Source organism: Carettochelys insculpta, unplaced genomic scaffold (assembly GCF_033958435.1).
Source record: "Carettochelys insculpta isolate YL-2023 unplaced genomic scaffold, ASM3395843v1 scaffold_0101, whole genome shotgun sequence".
In the NCBI taxonomy this organism is placed as follows: domain Eukaryota; kingdom Metazoa; phylum Chordata; order Testudines; family Carettochelyidae; genus Carettochelys; species Carettochelys insculpta.
In genome coordinates, this window is record NW_027439138.1 from 5,001 (window position 1) to 12,500 (window position 7,500).

Consider the following 7,500-nt stretch of genomic DNA (forward strand, 5'->3'; position numbering starts at 1 on the left):
GACCGGGGTTGACCTGTTGTCCCTGCCGGACTTAGAAATTTTTTCTCTCCCGCCTGGGACCGGGGTTGACCTGTTGTCCCTGCCGGACTTAGAAATTTTTTCTCTCCAGCCCGGGACCGGGGTTGACCTGTTGTCCCTGCCGGACTTAGAAAATTTTTCTCTCCAGCCCGGGACCGGGGTTGACCTGTTGTCCCTGCCGGACTTAGAAATTTTTTCTCTCCCGCCTGGGACCGGGGTTGACCTGTTGTCCCTGCCGGACTTAGAAATTTTTTCTCTCCAGCCTGGGACCGGGGTTGACCTGTTGTCCCTGCCGGACTTAGAAATTTTTTCTCTGCCGCCTGGGACCGGGGTTGACCTGTTGTCCCTGCCGGACTTAGAAAATTTTTCTCTGCCGCCTGGGACCGGGGTTGACCTGTTGTCCCTGCCGGACTTAGAAAATTTTTCTCTCCCGCCTGGGACCGGGGTTGACCTGTTGTCCCTGCCGGACTTAGAAATTTTTTCTCTGCCGCCTGGGACCGGGGTTGACCTGTTGTCCCTGCCGGACTTAGAAATTTTTTCTCTGCCGCCTGGGACCGGGGTTGACCTGTTGTCCCTGCCGGACTTAGAAATTTTTTCTCTGCCGCCTGGGACCGGGGTTGACCTGTTGTCCCTGCCGGACTTAGAAATTTTTTCTCTCCAGCCTGGGACCGGGGTTGACCTGTTGTCCCTGCCGGACTTAGAAATTTTTTCTCTCCCGCCCGGTACCGGGGTTGACCTGTTGTCCCTGCCGGACTTAGAAATTTTTTCTCTGCCGCCTGGGACCGGGGTTGACCTGTTGTCCCTGCCGGACTTAGAAAATTTTTCTCTCCCGCCTGGGACCGGGGTTGACCTGTTGTCCCTGCCGGACTTAGAAATTTTTTCTCTGCCGCCTGGGACCGGGGTTGACCTGTTGTCCCTGCCGGACTTAGAAAATTTTTCTCTCCCGCCCGGGACCGGGGTTGACCTGTTGTCCCTGCCGGACTTAGAAATTTTTTCTCTGCCGCCTGGGACCGGGGTTGACCTGTTGTCCCTGCCGGACTTAGAAATTTTTTCTCTCCCGCCCGGTACCGGGGTTGACCTGTTGTCCCTGCCGGACTTAGAAATTTTTTCTCTGCCGCCTGGGACCGGGGTTGACCTGTTGTCCCTGCCGGACTTAGAAAATTTTTCTCTCCCGCTCGGAACCGGGGTTGACCTGTTGTCCCTGCCGGACTTAGAAAATTTTTCTCTCCCGCCTGGGACCGGGGTTGACCTGTTGTCCCTGCCGGACTTGGAGCCCGAGGAGGGGATCGGCCACCAGGTAAACCTCCGCTGAAAGCGGCCACGGTTTACCTGGTGCCCGGGGAGCGAATCGGACACCAGGTCAACCTCAGCTGAAGCGGCCGGGGTTGACCTGCTGTCCCTGCCGGACTTGGAAAATTTTTCTCTCCAGCCTGGGACCGGGGTTGACCTGTTGTCCCTGCCGGACTTAGAAATTTTTTCTCTCCCCGCCTGGGACCGGGGTTGACCTGCTGTCCCTGCCGGACTTGGAGCCCCAGGAGGGGATCGGCCACCAGGTCAACCTCCGCTGAAAGCGGCCACGGTTTACCTGGTGCCCGGGGAGCGAATCGGACACCAGGTCAACCTCTGCTAAAGCGACCGAGGTTGACCTGGTGCCCGGGGAGCGAATCTGACACCAGGTCAACCTCTGCTAAAGCGCCAGAGGTTGACCTGGTGCCCGGGGAGCGAATCGGACACCAGGTCAACCTCTGCTAAAGCGGCCGGGGTTGACCTGCTGTCCCTGCCGGACTTAGAAAATTTTTCTCTCCAGCCTGGGACCGGGGTTGACCTGTTGTCCCTGCCGGACTTAGAAATTTTTTCTCTCCCGCCTGGGACCGGGGTTGACCTGTTGTCCCTGCCGGACTTAGAAAATTTTTCTCTGCCGCCTGGGACCGGGGTTGACCTGTTGTCCCTGCCGGACTTAGAAAATTTTTCTCTCCCGCTCGGAACCGGGGTTGACCTGTTGTCCCTGCCGGACTTAGAAAATTTTTCTCTCCCGCCTGGGACCGGGGTTGACCTGTTGTCCCTGCCGGACTTGGAGCCCCAGGAGGGGATCGGCCACCAGGTCAACCTCCGCTGAAAGCGGCCACGGTTTACCTGGTGCCCGGGGAGCGAATCGGACACCAGGTCAACCTCAGCTGAAGCGGCCGGGGTTGACCTGCTGTCCCTGCCGGACTTGGAGCCCGAGGAGGGGATCGGCCACCAGGTCAACCTCCGCTGAAAGCGGCCACGGTTTACCTGGTGCCCGGGGAGCGAATCGGACACCAGGTCAACCTCTGCTAAAGCGGCCGGGGTTGACCTGCTGTCCGTGCCGGACTTGGAGCCCGAGGAGGGGATCGGCCACCAGGTCAACCTCCGCTGAAAGCGGCCACGGTTTACCTGGTGCCCGGGGAGCGAATCGGACACCAGGTCAACCTCTGCTAAAGCGGCCGGGGTTCACCTGCTGTCCCTGCCGGACTTGGAGCCCGAGGAGGGGATCGGCCACCAGGTCAACCTCCGCTGAAAGCGGCCACGGTTTACCTGGTGCCCGGGGAGCGAATCGGACACCAGGTCAACCTCTGCTAAGGCGCCCGAGGTTGACCTGGTGCCCGGGGAGCGAATCGGACACCAGGTCAACCTCTGCTACGGCGGCCGGGGTTGACCTGCTGTCCCTGCCGGACTTAGAAAATTTTTCTCTCCCCGCCCGGAACCGGGGTTGACCTGTTGTCCCTGCCGGACTTGGAGCCCGAGGAGGGGATCGGCCACCAGGTCAACCTCCGCTGAAAGCGGCCACGGTTTACCTGGTGCCCGGGGAGCGAATCGGACACCAGGTCAACCTCTGCTAAAGCGGCCGGGGTTGACCTGCTGTCCCTGCCGGACTTGGAGCCCGAGGAGGGGATCGGCCACCAGGTCAACCTCCGCTGAAAGCGGCCACGGTTTACCTGGTGCCCGGGGAGCGAATCGGACACCAGGTCAACCTCTGCTAAAGCGGCCGGGGTTGACCTGCTGTCCGTGCCGGACTTGGAGCCCGAGGAGGGGATCGGCCACCAGGTCAACCTCCGCTGAAAGCGGCCACGGTTTACCTGGTGCCCGGGGAGCGAATCGGACACCAGGTCAACCTCTGCTAAAGCGGCCGGGGTTCACCTGCTGTCCCTGCCGGACTTGGAGCCCGAGGAGGGGATCGGCCACCAGGTCAACCTCCGCTGAAAGCGGCCACGGTTTACCTGGTGCCCGGGGAGCGAATCGGACACCAGGTCAACCTCTGCTAAGGCGCCCGAGGTTGACCTGGTGCCCGGGGAGCGAATCGGACACCAGGTCAACCTCTGCTACGGCGGCCGGGGTTGACCTGCTGTCCCTGCCGGACTTAGAAAATTTTTCTCTCCCCGCCCGGAACCGGGGTTGACCTGTTGTCCCTGCCGGACTTGGAGCCCGAGGAGGGGATCGGCCACCAGGTCAACCTCCGCTGAAAGCGGCCACGGTTTACCTGGTGCCCGGGGAGCGAATCGGACACCAGGTCAACCTCTGCTAAAGCGGCCGGGGTTGACCTGCTGTCCCTGCCGGACTTGGAGCCCGAGGAGGGGATCGGCCACCAGGTCAACCTCCGCTGAAAGCGGCCACGGTTTACCTGGTGCCCGGGGAGCGAATCGGACACCAGGTCAACCTCTGCTAAAGCGGCCGGGGTTCACCTGCTGTCCCTGCCGGACTTGGAGCCCGAGGAGGGGATCGGCCACCAGGTCAACCTCCGCTGAAAGCGGCCACGGTTTACCTGGTGCCCGGGGAGCGAATCGGACACCAGGTCAACCTCTGCTAAGGCGCCCGAGGTTGACCTGGTGCCCGGGGAGCGAATCGGACACCAGGTCAACCTCCGCTAAAGCGCCCGAGGTTGACCTGGTGCCCGGGGAGCGAATCGGACACCAGGTCAACCTCTGCTACGGCGGCCGGGGTTGACCTGCTGTCCCTGCCGGACTTGGAAAATTTCTCTCCCCGCCTCGGACCGGGGTTGACCTGCTGTCCCTACCGGACTTAGAACATTTTTCTCTCCCCGCCCCGGCCCGGGGGTTAACCTCGGGGCGCACAGCTTCCCGGGTCTGACGTGCACGTCCTGTCACCTCCCGGGCCCGGCGTCCTCGTCCTCCCTTCCCCTTGGGCCGGCTCGGAGGAAGTTTTCCCTCGGCCCGGCCTCCGGGTTAATTGTTTGGGCCCGGCTGACTGAGGCCAGGCTGCTGACGCTAAAGCCCGGGGAGGCGGGGGCCTACGGCCATACCGGACCGAATGCCCCCGATCTCGTCCGATCTCGGAAGGTAAACCGTCCCGGGCCTGGCTAGTACCTGGATGGGTGACCGCCTGGGAATCCCAGGTGCCGTAGGCAGCTTTTGGCCCCAGCGGGGGTAGAGCGGGGCGTGTGTCTGCCGTGCGGGAGCAGGGAAGCCGTGAGGCCAAGGCGGCGCGACGGTCCTGGGGGGCGCTGAGGCCTTTCCCTCTGCCTGCCTGCGTGTCGGGGGCGGGGGGGCGGGCGAGGAAGCTTAGGCCCTCACCCGGTGCGGTGCGATGGCTTGGGTCGGGTCGGGGAGAGGGAAGAAAGCGTGTGTGGAGCGTTGGTGGGGCAGGTGTGTGTGTGGGAGTGCTGGGTGGGGCAGGCCGTTGAGGCGGTGGCGGTGGTGGTGTTTTTGGTGGGAGTGAGTTGGGGTCAGGTGGGTGTGGGGTCCCGCCCGGGGGGTGGATGGTCTGAGGGTTAAGGCTTGGAACGTGCGTCTTGGGGGACCGTGGGTGGAGGTTGTTGAGAGCGGGGAAGGCCCTGGGTCTCGGTTGTGGACTATTAAGCCCGGTGGAGGGGGACCGTGGGGGGAGGTTGTTGAGAGCGGGGAAGGCCCTGGGTCCCGGTTGTGGACTATTAAGCCCGGTGGAGGGGGACCGTGGGTGGAGGTTGTTGAGAGCGGGGAAGGCCCTGGGTCTCGGTTGTGGACTATTAAGCCCGGTGGAGGGGGACCGTGGGTGGAGGTTGTTGAGAGCGGGGAAGGCCCTGGGTCCCGGTTGTGGACTATTAAGCCCGGTGGAGGGGGACCGTGGGTGGAGGTTGTTGAGAGCGGGGAAGGCCCTGGGTCTCGGTTGTGGACTATTAAGCCCGGTGGAGGGGGACCGTGGGGGGAGGTTGTTGAGAGCGGGGAAGGCCCTGGGTCCCGGTTGTGGACTATTAAGCCCGGTGGAGGGGGACCGTGGGTGGAGGTTGTTGAGAGCGGGGAAGGCCCTGGGTCTCGGTTGTGGACTATTAAGCCCGGTGGAGGGGGACCGTGGGTGGAGGTTGTTGAGAGCGGGGAAGGCCCTGGGTCCCGGTTGTGGACTATTAAGCCCGGTGGAGGGGGACCGTGGGTGGAGGTTGTTGAGAGCGGGGAAGGCCCTGGGACCCGGTTGTGGACTATTAAGCCCGGTGGAGGGGGACCGTGGGTGGAGGTTGTTGAGAGCGGGGAAGGCCCTGGGTCTCGGTTGTGGACTATTAAGCCCGGTGGAGGGGGACCGTGGGTGGAGGTTGTTGAGAGCGGGGAAGGCCCTGGGACCCGGTTGTGGACTATTAAGCCCGGTGGAGGGGGACCGTGGGTGGAGGTTGTTGAGAGCGGGGAAGGCCCTGGGTCCCGGTTGTGGACTATTAAGCCCGGTGGAGGGGGACCGTGGGTGGAGGTTGTTGAGAGCGGGGAAGGCCCTGGGACCCGGTTGTGGACTATTAAGCCCGGTGGAGGGGGACCGTGGGTGGAGGTTGTTGAGAGCGGGGAAGGCCCTGGGTCCCGGTTGTGGACTATTAAGCCCGGTGGAGGGGGACCGTGGGTGGAGGTTGTTGAGAGCGGGGAAGGCCCTGGGTCCCGGTTGTGGACTATTAAGCCCGGTGGAGGGGGACCGTGGGTGGAGGTTGTTGAGAGCGGGGAAGGCCCTGGGACCCGGTTGTGGACTATTAAGCCCGGTGGAGGGGGACCGTGGGTGGAGGTTGTTGAGAGCGGGGAAGGCCCTGGGTCTCGGTTGTGGACTATTAAGCCCGGTGGAGGGGGACCGTGGGTGGAGGTTGTTGAGAGCGGGGAAGGCCCTGGGACCCGGTTGTGGACTATTAAGCCCGGTGGAGGGGGACCGTGGGTGGAGGTTGTTGAGAGCGGGGAAGGCCCTGGGTCCCGGTTGTGGACTATTAAGCCCGGTGGAGGGGGACCGTGGGTGGAGGTTGTTGAGAGCGGGGAAGGCCCTGGGACCCGGTTGTGGACTATTAAGCCCGGTGGAGGGGGACCGTGGGTGGAGGTTGTTGAGAGCGGGGAAGGCCCTGGGTCTCGGTTGTGGACTATTAAGCCCGGTGGAGGGGGACCGTGGGTGGAGGTTGTTGAGAGCGGGGAAGGCCCTGGGACCCGGTTGTGGACTATTAAGCCCGGTGGAGGGGGACCGTGGGTGGAGGTTGTTGAGAGCGGGGAAGGCCCTGGGTCCCGGTTGTGGACTATTAAGCCCGGTGGAGGTGTTGCGTACGGTGGATGTAAGGGGGAGGGCGTATGAAGTGACCGAGGAGTGGGCAAGGAAACGGGGGGAAAAATTTGGAGGCGAAGGCGGCCGAAAAAGGGTGCGGTTGACCTGGTGCCCGGGGAGCGAATGGGCCACCAGGTCAACCCCCGCTGAAAGCAGCGGAGGTTGACCTGGTGCCCGGGGAGCGAATCGGCCACCAGGTCAACCCCCGCTGAAAGCACCGGAGGTTGACCTGGTGCCCGGGGAGGGAATCGGCCACCAGGTCAACCCCCGCTGAAAGCACCGGAGGTTGACCTGGTGCCCGGGAAGGGAATCGGCCACCAGGTCAACCCCCGCTGAAAGCACCGGAGGTTGACCTGGTGCCCGGGGAGGGAATCGGCCACCAGGTCAACCCCCGCTGAAAGCACCGGAGGTTGACCTGGTGCCCGGGGAGCGAATCGGCCACCAGGTCAACCCCCGCTGAAAGCAACGGAGGTTGACCTGGTGCCCGGGGAGCGAATGGGCCACCAGGTCAACCCCCGCTGAAAGCAGCGGAGGTTGACCTGGTGCCCGGGGAGCGAATCGGCCACCAGGTCAACCCCCGCTGAAAGCAGCGGAGGTTGACCTGGTGCCCGGGGAGGGAATCGGCCACCAGGTCAACCCCCGCTGAAAGCAGCGGAGGTTGACCTGGTGCCCGGGGAGGGAATCGGCCACCAGGTCAACCCCCGCTGAAAGCAGCGGAGGTTGACCTGGTGCCCGGGGAGCGAATCGGCCACCAGGTCAACCCCCGCTGAAAGCAGCGGAGGTTGACCTGGTGCCCGGGGAGGGAATCGGCCACCAGGTCAACCCCCGCTGAAAGCAGCGGAGGTTGACCTGGTGCCCGGGGAGGGAATCGGCCACCAGGTCAACCCCCGCTGAAAGCAGCGGAGGTTGACCTGGTGCCCGGGGAGCGAATCGGCCACCAGGTCAACCCCCGCTGAAAGCAGCGGAGGTTGACCTGGT

The 7,500-nt window shown here is 63.7% G+C and overlaps 1 non-coding gene across 1 annotated transcript; it reads left to right on the forward strand.

Moving 5' to 3' along the window:
- Positions 1 to 4,283: 4,283 nt before the first annotated feature.
- LOC142006649 (5S ribosomal RNA) lies at positions 4,284 to 4,402 on the forward strand. Its single transcript, XR_012643694.1, has one exon. It is a non-coding gene; the product is annotated as a 5S ribosomal RNA (ribosomal RNA).
- Positions 4,403 to 7,500: the final 3,098 nt, after the last annotated feature.